The 14,446-nt window shown below is 41.1% G+C and overlaps 2 long non-coding RNA genes across 3 annotated transcripts in view; one reads left to right on the top strand and one right to left on the bottom strand.

Annotated features, from left to right (window-relative positions):
• LOC111096414 overlaps window positions 1-7,896 on the top strand; it is a 29,911-nt gene extending 22,015 nt beyond the window's left edge. Inside the window, exons 2-5 of the long non-coding RNA XR_005360438.1 lie at window positions 168-316; window positions 4,653-4,782; window positions 6,465-6,581; window positions 6,751-7,896. This is a non-coding gene — a long non-coding RNA (uncharacterized LOC111096414). The remainder of the gene's footprint in view (window positions 1-167; window positions 317-4,652; window positions 4,783-6,464; window positions 6,582-6,750) is intronic.
• The window catches only part of LOC119872364, a 31,280-nt gene extending 18,739 nt beyond the window's left edge, over window positions 1-12,541 (bottom strand). The window contains exons 1-2 of one of the 2 annotated variants that reach the window (XR_005360439.1): window positions 12,513-12,541; window positions 12,126-12,176 (exon numbers count right to left, since the gene is read on the bottom strand). This is a non-coding gene — a long non-coding RNA (uncharacterized LOC119872364). The other variant, XR_005360440.1, reaches the window with a different exon arrangement.
• Window positions 12,542-14,446: the final 1,905 nt, after the last annotated feature.

The raw sequence follows: 14,446 nt of genomic DNA on the forward strand, positions 1-14,446 counted from the left end.
TCAGCCCACATTCAAGAGAATGAGAAAGAGAAATGATCTCTACCTCTTAATGTGAAGAGCAGCTTGTCTATACTGCCAGGGGAGGAATTGTTGACAGTCAACTTTTGAGAGCTACCATAGAAGTCCGTGTTCTTCTCACATGCAGGTTATATTCCCTCTCTCCCTAGATTTCTAAAAGTCTCATCCTATCATGGCACCAGCATCAGCTTAAAGTCTGAAATTTCATGATTTAAATCAGGTATGGCTGCAGAGGTGTGGTTCCCTTTGCACAGATACTCAGGGATGATTCCTCAAGTTCAAGTAAAGTAAAATAAAGGTAAGTTTCCTAATCCCCACACACCCAGCATATGGCAGTGAAAAGGGGACAGGATAACCACAACAGACACTCCCATTCGTAAATGGGGGAGGGGTGTGGGAGGCACATGGAAGTTACTGGTCCATAGCAATTCTGAAATCCTCCAATGTCCCTGGCATAGGGCTCAGTTCTGCCCCCTGAAGTACTTCCATGGCTCTTAGTTCGGCCAAGTCATTATTTCTTCTCCATTAGAAATGCTTTATGTTTGCTGCAGAATAACTTTCTTAATGTGCTTTCTGACCATTGGAAGTTAAGGCCTCAAGACTACTTTTAATTTTTAACTATGTTTGTGCTTTTTAGTCCATGCTGGTATGATTATTTTAAGTTTTTGTAGGCTTCCTATATCAAATTATAATTTATTAAAAACAACCCACACTCATAAATCTCTCCAAAACAAGTTCCTCTCCGCCTTGGGCTGAAAGTCAAGGTGCTGTGGGAAAAATGCCATGAAGACTCTTACAAACTCTTTGTCAAGCTGAGATAGTATAGGAAACAGGGCCTTATAATTCTTAAAACCCTAGTGTCCAGCTCAGAAGATCTACAAGACACAAAGCTAAATCTTTCTGAGGTTTTCACAAAGGGTCTTATAACCACATCTTTGATCCAATTTTGACCTCAAGGTCATGATTTACTGGCACTGTCATGGAGTTAATCTCTGCTTCCAGATTCTAATTTATTTTAAGAATTTTTTTATAGGCTGAAGAGGTTGGGAATGAGAAACTGTTTTATTTTCCAGCTCAGCAGATCCTGGGCTGGGAATGCTCCCTCATGATTCTGCTGGAAAACAAAATAGTTCCTTCTCTAATTTATCTCTCTCCATCTGTACCTTAGGAGGCACCACAAAAAGCAATAATTTTGTCCTTCTAACATTCTGCCTGATAATCATCTCAGGAAAATCCACAAGTTCATTAGATACATATTTTCTATCTTCCATGTTATTTCAGGGCCACTTACGGCCATTACATACTTCAGGTCACCTTTTCTCCAGCATCCAATACAATTTTCTTATGGTTATTAGCGTTGTGTCAACATCCCTCTCAAGATTTGTCAGTATTTTACTCACAGCCCAATCCCAAAATCAATGCAATAGGTTTATGCTTTTATTATAACAATGCCCTACTTCTGGGTAAAATTTATTGGTTTTGTAGTCTATTAACTGTTTAAAAAAGAAAACTTACTCCAAAACTTAATTGATTCAAACAAGCTATTGTTACAGAAATGGCTAATCTCTACCTCTCATATCTTCTTCTGGGGCAAGAACATTCAAAGAGACTTCTTCACTTATGTGTCTGATGCTTCAGCTAGGATGTTTCAAAGGGCTGAGGGTAGCTGGAATGACTTGCCTAAGTTCATATGGTTCAAGCCTCAGTTGTTGGCTGGGTTTCCTAGTTCTCCTTCATGGAGTCTTAGGGTACCTCCTCTCTCCACATGGCCTCTCCACATGGTCTCTGTGGCAGGGCAAACAGATTTCTTAAATGGCAGCTTAGGCTTCCCAAGAGCAAAGACCAGACACTGCCAGGTCTTCTTAAGGCTTCAGCCAAAACTGGTACAACCACACTTCTGCCACATTTTACTGGTTAAAACAAGTCAGAGGAGTGGCCTCAACTTGAGGAAAGGTGGTTGCACAATGATGTGAATACCAGGAGAAGCGATTTACTAGAGGATGGGGGGAGAGGTGGGGTACCGGTATAACTGACTACCACACAATCTATTGGAACTGCCAAGGAAGATGAATTCTGTTTGCTATTCCTGACCTTTTGCTAGATCTATTTGTTCTAGTCTGAAGCATATCACAGCTTGAAAACAGATGTGTGACATCACATAGTAACATTGCCACACGCTGGCTCTGAGGCATCTCACACTGATACATGGCCTCTTCTTCCCCTCCCTTTACCACTAATCCTCACATATCCCTTGACAGAATCATGTAAACCATTAGTATTTGGTTTGTCTCCTTCACTTATGTTGCCCATAGAGCATTTTGGAGAAAACTTTCAAATAGCCTCAGCCAAACATTAGTTATTAATAGCGGTTCCCATTTCTGGAAGGCCAACTGTTTGCACCAAAAATACAGAAGAGATACTAGATAACCCCTAACCACAGATGGAGAGCACTTGTGTCTAATCTGCTCTGAGGTTAAATGGCAACGGAACACTTAAATCTGGGGTAAGAGGTAAAGAACACCAAGAACCCGAGAATTTATCAATCAGAAGGTGTCTTGCCAGAGTCCATAGATAGGCTGCAGTATTCTCAAAATTACATGCAAAATTTTGGATGGTTATGTGTTTTCCTGGGAAAAAGACCTATTAGCTTTGATTAGATTATTAGAAGGGAATCTATGACCCAGAAAAGGCTGAGAACCTGATCTCACATAGAATTACATGATATACTTTTTCCATTACTCAAGGGCCAACTTGCAACTCATCTTAAACCACAACTTCCCACCTCAGTATGCAGAAATATAGGCTTGATCAATTATACATATCAAAGATAAGAACAATGTAGCTTTATTATTCTCCACTGCATGATCTTTATGCTCCTCCTTTCTGTCTTCCTCTTGTCTTTACTTTCTTTCCCCCTCCATATCCTTCCATTCCAGCTCATCTCCTGAATGTTCCATTTTTAAAATATTCCAGCCAGGGCAGCTCCGGTGGCTCAGAGGTTTAGTGCCGCCTTCAGCCTAGGGCATGATCCTGGAGACCTGGGATTGAGTCCCACGTCAGGCTCCCTACATGGAGCCTGTTTCTCCCTCTGCCTGTGTCTCTGCCTCTCTCTGTGTGTCTCTCATGAATAAATAAATAAAATCTTTAAAAAATAAAATAAAATAAATAAAATAAACTAAAATAAACTAAACTAAAATAAAATAAAATAAAATAAAATAATAAAATAAAATATTCCAGCCATATCCCTGGTCATGACTTCACCTATTTCTGACATTGAATGAGTTGCAATTGACAGGACCTTATAGCTGGAAGAAATTGTGTTACCTTATACACATGGAATAAATTAATCTGAAATGAGAACTAGTAGATTATAACTGGTGCATGCTTCTGAGTGCTTTCTGTCTCATTCAGAGATATGCTTTCCTTTAAACAATCCCCAAGAATAAAGTTGACTTATGTTGTATACTATTTTGATTAAATTATTCTAGTGATTTTCAATAACATCATATGTGGAAGTCCACAAATTTTCCCTTTTTATTTATAGCTTTCTGTTCCAAATGGAACAGAGAGCAGAGAAAGAATTGGTTGCCCAATTATCATAGGGGAAATATAGTTTCTGTGTATAAATACATCCACTCACATACCCATCAACTATTCTTGCCAACTCAATTCATTAAACATCAAATGAACCAGCTGCCCAGCTCGGTCCAGTGGTGAACACAAAGAGGAATAAAACATTGTCTGCCCTCAAGTTGGTTATGGTCTACTGGGAGAGACAAATGAGGACATACACAAATAGGAAGAGGCAGTGGAGAATCAGACTAGAGGTCTAACATTTCTCAGAGCAAAAACAGGAACAAGGAATTTAGCTTTATCTCCAACCTCTGCCTTCAATTCCTTCTAGAACTCTCTGCTCTTGATACTTCTCCCTTCTTGTTTTTCTTAAGTAAAGAAATCAAAAGAGTTCAAGTGAAAGTAGAAGGGCCTCTCACTCCATCTTCTTGGCTTCCCCCCTTTTTTTCCTTCCAAGTGCTCGTCTCCCTCTTTCTGTTCTGTTTTGATGCCCTCTGCTCTAACTTTTTGCACTCCAGCCCTATCCCCTCCGCCACCTCCCCACCCTATCAGTCCCCTTCCCCCCAAGAATGTGTGATCACAAACCTGCCCATGCTCTTCACTAGGCTCCAGAGACATAAAAATGAATGTAATCACTATCTAGAGAAAGCTTGTTTACAAAACTCTCTATCTCCTAGGGATCTCTCTTACTTCCATATTATGTTCCTTTTATTTCTCCCACTCTCTCTCCTCAGACTATTTTTATTTCCATCTCAACTGCTGTTAGAGGCCTCCTATGAGAAGGAAATTATCTATAATGGAACAGGAACATTAAAAGCCTCAGTTTCCTTAGAAATTATTGAACTCATGAGGGGTTCATATTGGGTTTTGAATTTTGGGAACTAAGTTATAAGAAACTTTGCTTTTCTAACCAGATTATTTTAACACTTGCCCTTTCCAGCTCTTCTTTGGATAATGTTTTTTAAACACCTGGCTGCTAGTAATTTCTATAGGTTTCCATCAATAGCAGGTCATGAAGGAAGGCCTATCCAATTGTTAAACTTGAATTAAATATATCCAAGGTAGGAGGCCTAGAAGCAGTTGATACCCACATCTCTGCATGTGCAAGCCTGGATGTGTATTTGGGACAAGATGTTGTGGAGAAGAGTCAGCTGGCCTATGTGATCTGCTGGTACGCAGCCCAAGTCCAAGGTAACACTAACAATAATTACCAGTTTTTGATCATTCATTTATCTATTTGTTTATTCACATAAATATATTCCAAGCACCTACTATGTAGTAGGCACTAAGCTGGATGTTGGGATTTTAACAGTGAACGAGATAGCCATTAGTGACTGCTTCAATGGAATTTTCAGTCCAGCTAGGAATATGGACAATCCAATATGCACAGTAATTCCAACAAAGTGTCCTGTCTGTTGTAGACAAGCACTGGGCTAGGTGTCCATAACACCCTAAGAGCTAAACCCTATCACTCTCCCCAGTTTACATATAAGGAAACTAAGACAAACTCACCCAAAATCACAGAGCTCTGACCTCAGGTCTGTCTGACTCCATAACCAGAGTTCTCATCCACCACACTACCCTGTCTCACACAAAATGGAAAGATGGTACCATGCTTGACATCATAAACTGGCTGTTGTCAGGATTGGGAAAGAATAAAATGAAGCAACATTAACAGTGTCTCGAGCAACTCATCTGCAGGGAGCTCTCTCATGAGAATTAGGAATAAGATAACAACATGCTTTAAAAAGGTCATTCTCTATGACCCGGACCATTTTCTAATTCTATAAGTGAAAAGAATCTCTACAAAATGAATAAAAGTGATAAAAGAATTGTTTTTAAAAAAGATTCTCACTCATTTCACAAAGGCTGTATTCATATTTCCACGGCTTTGTCAGAAACTCGAGACTAAAAAGAAAAAATGATATAAAGACTAGCTCCCCTTCTTAAGAGGAAAAAAAGAGAGATAGAGACAGAAGAAACTATACATAAAAGTACAGTTAAAAAAATTCTGTCTCCGGCCAAGGTCAGCAGACTGCCCAGATCCAGACAACGCCAACTGGAACCCAAAGTTTGTAAATGCCCCATATCTTACTCCCTGGGATGTGATGGGACATATTTCTACAGCTGTTATTACCATTTGGTGGGTCAGCAAAAAGCAGCTATTCTTTGACTTTTCCTGGGAAGATTTTCTTTTACCAGCAGAAAAGGATAAACCTTAATTCACACAAAAAGAAGAGGTCTCAAGAAGGTGGATTTAAAAAATAATCCACTCTGGCAAAATTTGCTTCATAAAGAATTTTCTGCTACACACTTATTTGCAGTCTATACATGATATTTTAAGATAGCTAGTGTATGGGCTGCTTGTTGGAATGTTCAGATTCTGGTTCCAACTTTGGAATAACTAAAGAGGGTCAATTTTTGCAAGTCATTTTACTTCCCTGGGCCTCAGTTTCCTTTCGTATAAAATGAGAGTATTTGGACCTTATACTTCTCCTTCTAGCACCCATAATCTGTGATCGTATTCCATGAACCCCTACTCGTTAATTACTTATCCTTATCATCTTTCCAACAGAAGTATTCCCATGGGAAACCAGACACTCTGAGAATTTGTAGTAAGTCATATTTACATCTGAGTAAGCAGGCCACCTGGCTTAGATGACCTTCCTCATGCCAGGAGAAGTTTAGGATAGGGCAAAATTCAAGAGAAAATTAAAGATAGTTTGTATAACTTCCAGACCTGGGAAAAAATGGGGTTCATACCAATTAAAGGGAAGGAAACAATATAATATGATCTATATCACAAGGACAGTATTTTTAATATAATATGCTCTTTATACCTTTTACCTCTTCTTCTAACTTATATTTCATAGTGGCCACTCTATACCTTGAGCACAAAGGAAGAAGAGAGAGTGAACTTCAGGCAGGAAGAAGCAATAATGTGTGCGAAGTGGGGGCAGAAGGAAGGGTCCTCCCACTCAACTGAAGAAGTAAGTTAAGATCTGTCCTTCTAGCCCCCAGTGGACTGTGTGAAGCATAAGGAGACAAATGTAGGAGAGAAATGATGGGACATAAATACTGTGAACAATTCTTCCCAGCCAAAGTTCTTGAGACTTAATTGATGCAAAACAAGAATAATATGCCTGTATTATCTCACAGGTCCTCTCCTTAGTGTCTTGCAAGACACCAACCATGATGTCAACCAGCCTGTGTTCTCATCTGCAAGCTCGGTGGAAAAGAACCCACTTCCAAACTCAGATTGTCATCAGTTTTCACTGCCTTGTGGTTGTAAAACTTGAGGCCCTTGTTTCTCTTATTGGCTGATGTCTGCTGGCCCCACAGACCCTAGAGGTTATCCACAGTTTCTAGAGTACATCCACAGTTCCCACATGGGCTTTACCAACAAGGCTACTTCACCAAGTCAGCAAAGAAAGTCTCTAGAGTGAATCTACTAGCAAGATGGAGTCTTCTATAATGTAATGTAATCACAGGACTGATATTGCATCCCTTTGCCATATTCTATTTGATATAAGCAATCACAAGTTCCACCTATACACTAGGGGAGGAGAAAGTAGGAAACACAGGGGGTCACCCTCGAGTCCATCAGCCCCAAATACCAAAAGCAAAGGGCCCCGTCCTTGTCTGAGTCTCTGTGGAAATACTGTCTTGCAGAGTATTGCCCTTACCCCCACACCCAGCATGTAGTAGCCATATCACAGCAAAAACATGATTAGGCTGAGAGAGGCCTAAGCTGGTCTCCTGAAATCTCCTTCCTAGACGGAAAGTATTCAGAAGTTCCTGGATGCTCTAGAGAAGGAACTGGAAAGTAATGGACTTGCTGGATAGTCAGTTTACCAGAGGGGTCATCAAGGTAGAGCAAAATGACCCAGCAGTCACGGGCAGTCCAGGCCAGTAAGCATGTGGAAGTCATAGCCAGACTTCAGAAGGCTACATAGCAACAGCTGGGTCAAAAGAGAGGCCCACCAAGCCATCACCAAACTGAGAGAAAAGAGCTCTCAAGTTTCTAGCAGTAGATGCCAACTGGGCAAACACTAACAATACAGGGAAGGGATAAGATCCGGCCAGGCCAGTGAGGACTCACAGAGTCCCCCAAGAGCCTACATCAAGTTTCCTGGGACCACTCCTCATTGCCATGGCAACAGAATAAACTCCCCCAACTGCCACCTTGAGGGGAAGGATTCTGAAAGCCTGAGCATTTACCTGAAAGAGATGGTTTTAAACCAAAAGGAGACTGACATATTGTTAATTGGCTCATTTAAAGTTCACATTTGTTTCCCTGCTACCTCAGGGCTGAAGGATCTTGAAGAAAATTCAGTCAGTTATAGAGAAATAAAGAAATTACATTTTCTTTGCACAATTGGATTTTGTGAGTAAATTTGTAATCTTGCTACACCTGCTATGTAACAGACACTATACACATATGTTTTCATAGAGTTCTCCCACAATCCTATGAGGTAAGTGTTATTATATTCCCATTCCACAAATGAAGTTGAAACTCTGAGAGGTTAAGTAATTGGTGCAAGGTCACACAGCTGGTAAGTGGAAAAGTGTGTATAGAACCCATAATTGTCTGATTCTAATTCTTACGTTCTATTCACCGTACCTCTGTATTAGTCAGGGTAGGCTAACTCCTGTAACAAGCATTCCCCAAATCTCAGTGGCTTTGCACAATGAAATTTTGATTCTCACTGTCACAGTCCAGTTGATGCAGGTTGATGGAGGAAGGTTTGCTTTATATAATGATTGAGAAACCCACACTCTTTCCACCCTCTGACTCTGCCCTCCTCTAAATCCTGAGTCCTCTCCACTCAGCCAGAAAATACACAAGAAGAGACCATAGAGGGCTGTGTAAGGGTATGGGCCAGCCAAGAAATGGTATACATCACTTCTGCCAACATCTTTAGGCCAGAACTCAGTGAAATGATGCCCCCTAATTGCAAAGATGGGTTGGAAATGTAGTCCCGGTGTATGCCTAAAAGACAAAGGAGTGATATTTGGTAGACACATACTATTCTTGGCCACACCCCGTATACCCATAACCTAAAGGATGTATGCGGCATCTTTGCCACTTTCCTCACTCCAGAAGAGTCAGATTTACCTATCCTTATATCTGAATGTCAAAATTCAGATTAATCTGGTAGTAAAATGGTAAAGATAATAGATGCAGCCAGAAAGCTTAAATTTGACTTCATGACACTGTGTTTCATCACGAGTTAACTATGATCAATTTTGGTTTCATATAAAGGTAACTAGCAGCTGAGGTCCATGTTCTCTGGGTTGTCTGTAGGAAGAAAGTAAGCTCTGGTTGATTCTAGTTGCTTAGTGCAATCATAGAGAGACCAAAGTCTGTGATGTATCCGTGGCTTGGATGTTGATGTTCCTATGGGAAGAAAAATCCAAGACAGCTTTTTTTTTTTTTTTAAACTTTAATCCTAAAGTGGCCCAAAGTGCCTAGGCTTAAAACAGTCTGAGAAAGTAATAATAATAATATGACAACTTAGAGTAGAAGCTACCATGTCATATTGAATATAGTCTTGTATTCCCAAGACTAGGAGGCACTAGAGGAGTGCTTATTGATTTGATCTTACCAGTAAATTTCTTTTAATGGTCATCATACGAACACAGGCTTTAATATGCACCTTTGAGATTAGTACAATACTTTTTGAAACCATTGATGTCTTAAGATAACTTTATGGTTGATAAATATAGAAATGGGATAAATAACTTTCAACTTAGGGATGGTTCCCATGTGTCCCTGACTTAGAATGAGATCAATGATATTTCAGCTGTGCTTTCCGGTGTCCTTCAAAATTTGATGGAGTTGCTGAGGAAACCATGATTTATGGAAGGTAGACACAAGAAGGGCACTGATACCCTACTCTTATTTCAAGCCCAGGGCTTTGTCTTGATCTCTTGAACATATTGGTTTACCATATAATATCTGAAGAAACGATATTGAGGTTAAAATCATTGGTAAATCAATGGACTAAACCATTGGATTTGCTTAGGCATCATGTGTAGCATAAATAATTCTACCTATCTCCCTGTGCCTGAGAAAGGAACAACTGGGCAGGTGATGATGGGCAACTTGGACTCTATCTTTCTCAAAGGCAATTTGGAGAGTGGAAAGGACAAGGATTTGGGAAGCAGACAGCCAAGAGATCAATGGCTCTTATTAGTTGTGTACAATAATAATATGACCTTGCAGGATGGTTATGAAGAATATGCAAGACTGCAGATTTAAAGGGGAGACTATACATTGTAGTGGTTACAAGTATAAGGTAGGGGGTTGGGCTGCCTGACTCTAGGCCCTGCCCCTCACTAGCTGGATAACCATAGGCAACTTAACCTCACTGTTCCTCAGTCTCCTCATCTATGAAATGGATTTAATAATAATATTCACCTCATAAAGTTGTGATAAGGATTAAATGAACCAGTGTCTATAAACCACTTAGCACAGTGCCTGGCACATAGTAAATGTACAGTGATGGCCATTATTACAAATTAGTAATGAAGTTCCAAGCACAGATCCAGATACACAGTGGCATTCAACAAACCATAGCTATGACAATTTTAAGACTAGATCTCTCCTTAGAAAATGTAAAACTAGGGCAGCCCCAGTGGCTCAGCGGTTTAGCGCCGCCTCAGCCCAGGGTGTAATCCTGGAGACCCGGTATTGAGTCTCACGTCAGGCTCCCTGCATGGAGCCTGCTTCTCCCTCTGCCTGTGTCTCTGCCTCTCTCTCTCTCCTCTCTGTGTATTCTCATGAATAAATAAATAAAATCTTTTAAAAAAAAGAAAAAGAAAAAAAATGTAACTAAAGTGAAGAAAAAGGAAGGAGGCATGGGTTGCTAATAGAGAGTGGAAGAGTAATTCTTTCTTAAAGAGTTGAAAATGGGTAGAAAAATTAAACAAATAGATAAGCAAAAGAGTGGAAGTTGTTCATGGGCTTAAGAACAACAGATAGACACCCTGGGGCCAGTTTCGTGCTCAGATTCAGAAATTACCATGTAAGAGGAAAAGCTAAGAAGACTGGCATGACTCAGTGGGCCTTATTCCAAAAAAAGGAATAGGCTCAATAAAATACACTCTTATCAGCTTTATGAACCCATTCCTGTGTCTTACAGGGATGACCACCCAGCTCATAGCCAGATGCTGGCAGGCAGTTGAGACAAAGAAGGCCAAGTAAGGAGGGATGGTTAGCCCAGAAAGGGGTCAACTCTGTAGTCAGGACCTCCGCTTTTCAAATCAGCTCCTCTATATCATTTAACAAGCAAGTGTACAGTATCCAGTTATGCAAGATTCTGCATTAAATAATAGACAAAGAGAATAGCATATATGTAGCTCTTGCTCTCAAGCACCTCAGGATCCAAGACTTATCAGAGAATCCTTTTCCTAGGCATCCCACCAGGCAATAAGATCAGATGTTAACTTTGCAAACTCATGTTTTATCTTCTCAATATAAAAGCCAAGTCCCTCAAATTATCCATTAGAGGCAAAAGAAAAGAAAAAAAAAAAAAAAAAAAAAACACCTCACAGTAACTTCTAAAATGCAAACTGATTAATTTCTCAAGTGAATAATTTAAATCTTAGACATGAAATCATTTGGAAAAGAGCTTCTACTTTAAGTAATTTCATTCTGTACCTTTCAACACTAATGCCTGCCACAATTTCACAAAACCTAATGTTTATCCCATCCGCAACATGACTTCAATACCGCCAATCAGAGGAGGCAAAGCTGAGACTAAAGGCAGGGCAGGGTTCCCAACCAATTCCGAAAAGGAAAGAGCAGAGCCAGGGTGCGAGGCAGCCAGGTCAATCCCTTTGTCCTAAGCAAATAGATCCTTATGGGTGAATGGTCAGGGATTGAGATGCTAATCTAGAAGTGTTATCTGGAGACTAAACGGGACTACTCATCTTCAAAATATTTGAGTACAATAAGATCCACCCTGGAGATTACATTTTAATCTATCTTTAATGATCAAAGCCATCATAATAAATGTAAATCATTATTCTATATATAATGTTGTTATATATTAAACAACAATTATAGTTCTGTGGAAGCATAGTCAATAATAGGCATGCCAGATGTATGTAGAGCAGAGAGGTGAGGATCACGGGTTCATATCCTGACTTGGCCATTTATTGCCTATGTGACCTTGACTCATCTCTGCACCTCAGGTTACTAATCTATAAAATGGGAATAATAAGATCACTTATCTCATAGAGCTGAAGCAAGGATTAAATGGTTGATGTGATCCAGGCATATAAATTAATACAGTATCTGACACATAGCACTCTTCCTCTTTACTATTGTCAGACGATACAGCATGAGGTTGTTTGAAAATGCACCATTTTCTTCCTTACATTTCACATTTATGATCCTCTCCAGACCCTTGAGATATGAAAAAGAAAAGTTTTCTGCATGTGTGGCTGTGACCTATTTCTCTAAGATATTGGAATCCAGAACACACTAGACTTGAGCTTAAGTCCCAGTTGTGCCCATTACTTACTGCATGACCTTGGGCAAGATGCTCAACCTTCTGAGGTCTCAGTTTACTCATCTGTGAAGTAGGGATAATAGAATATGTGAGGATTAAATGAATTTCTATACTTAGGTCATTCAGCACAGGACTATTCTATCAATAGTAATATTATTAGAGTAACAAGCTTCACCTGTCTGGCTTCAGGATCCTTTTCTCCAAAATAAAGGCATTAGACTAGATTAATTCTAAGATCTGTTCCAGCATTAACATTTTTTAAATTTCTGAATCTATTGCCACTTTACAGATGCAAAAACTGAGTCACAATTCACAGATAACAAATGCAATGGTTTCCTAGACCATTGCCCTCATAACTAGACTCTAAATAGTTTATCCCGCTTTAATTTACAGTCCTACCAAAAGCCTGGGCCTTTTGAATGTTCAGCTGGAATGTTAATTATGGGAAATTCCAGAATCCGTGGCCTAGAGACAAATTCTCATTTACTCTGTTCCCTGGCACTGGGAACCTTCTTGCCTTGCCTTCAGAACACTGACTTACTTTCCAAAGCCCACGAAACTGGAGCCAGATGGCAGTGTCACCTGGTCCCGGCTGCCTGGGGCCCTCCCAACCCTGCCAGTGCTCAGAGCTCCCTCCCTGGGCCTCCACTTCTTAGTCCTCCTCACCCCAACCCCAGGTCTCAAAGGTAGCTCTAAAGAAAGTCTTGTTTTATACAACTTCCAGAAACACATTCTAAACCCTTTTCTGGGCCTGAGCCACTATGAAACAGGAAGAACTACAGGTTCACTTGTTCCTTATCAGATGTAACCATCATCCATTTTGCTCGCCCCTGTTCTATTTTGGTTTCACTTGTTTTAATGGCAGTGACATTTCGTACACGGTAATGGAACGTTTTACCAGCTGACTCCCCCGTTAGTGTCTTTGACTCCTCTCCCCATAACGGGGAGCACCAAGTTCCCAGGGATGGGATCACAAGGCCCAGGGCTCCTGGAGTCACTAGCTGAGCTGTTTTGCCTCCTCTGCTACCTGACTTCACGACTCCACAGGTGGGTGGGATGCAGAGAAAGGCCATGCTGCTGCTCCACGATGGGAGGCTCTAAACATGTGCTCAGTGGTGGAGGTTCGAGAAGATGGAGGTGCTGACTATTCGGAGAAGGGAGATGGGGTAGGTGCAAAGGATCTTAAAAATCCTCAGAGCATTCAGAAGTTAGAAAAACCAATGAAAACAACCGCAGTATTTCAACTCCCTGACTCCCCCATATTCTTTAAGGCAATGATCTTCCTGGTCCAAGGACAATCCTGAGGGGCAGGATCACTTTCCAGGGCAGAGGCACTAATGAACTCTTGTGGGTGGACCACTGGTGAGTCCAGCATCAGTCAGATCCTACTCAGTTCCTTCAAGTGAAGACAGGATGAGCAGCAAATGGCTGTATGGTTCTTGCCCCTGAACAGTGCGTGGCTTGTCATGAACAGTGAACGACTTTCCAAAATACTTTCAACTTACCCTCATTTTAGAGAAAAAAAAAAAAAAGTAGGCACTCAGGGATCAAAGGATTTTCTTTAGGTTACGTGGCCAGTTCTGCACAAGGAAGAAAAGGATGGCTGGCTCCTGACCACCACCACCACCACCACCACCACCACCACCACCACCACGCACCCCACCCCCACCCCCACTGCCCAGGTTCTCTTCCCGGGAGGTCATTGTGCCTGCTTGGTGCGGACATGAATCATCAGGGTTTTAGGCATTGGCCTGACATGCTCAGGTGGGCCTGCCTTCCCTTCCTTCCTGCAGGGAACCAGTAACCTTGACAAGGGAAAATGAATTTTGCTAGGACACCAGCCAGAGTCTTGGAAGCCTTCATTTTTCTCCTCCAAGTACTCAACTCCCAGAGAGCCAAGCAATCTGCCTAGTGTAGCAGAAAGCCATGTCCATTTTTATTTGGAGCTATTTAATACATATTAGCAACATGCCAAGCACTGTTCCATGATCCCCAAGAGCTTTCCTCCCCATTTTGGACTGATTTATGCTAAAACAATTACACACCCTGGAGCTTCACTCAAACACTTGCTGTGAAGGCCACCCCATGGGACCCTGTGATAAGTAAATGTGTTAGAGCAGGATCTCCTTAGCATTTCTAAGGTTAGACACCTCAGCTGCACTCAAAGGCAGATGGGCTTTGCATCAAGTGTGTGGGACATGCATGGGGTTTGGTTGAGGTTTCAGTGTATTGTGCAAAGAGATGCTACTAGAGCCCTAGAAACTCTCTCATTTGAGACTAACTAGCTGCCCAGCTGCTTAGGTCACAGGCACTCTCACGTCCCTCTGGAGGAC

The sequence above is a fragment of the Canis lupus genome, chromosome 6, assembly GCF_011100685.1.
Source record: "Canis lupus familiaris isolate Mischka breed German Shepherd chromosome 6, alternate assembly UU_Cfam_GSD_1.0, whole genome shotgun sequence".
Classification (NCBI taxonomy): Eukaryota; Metazoa; Chordata; class Mammalia; order Carnivora; family Canidae; genus Canis; species Canis lupus.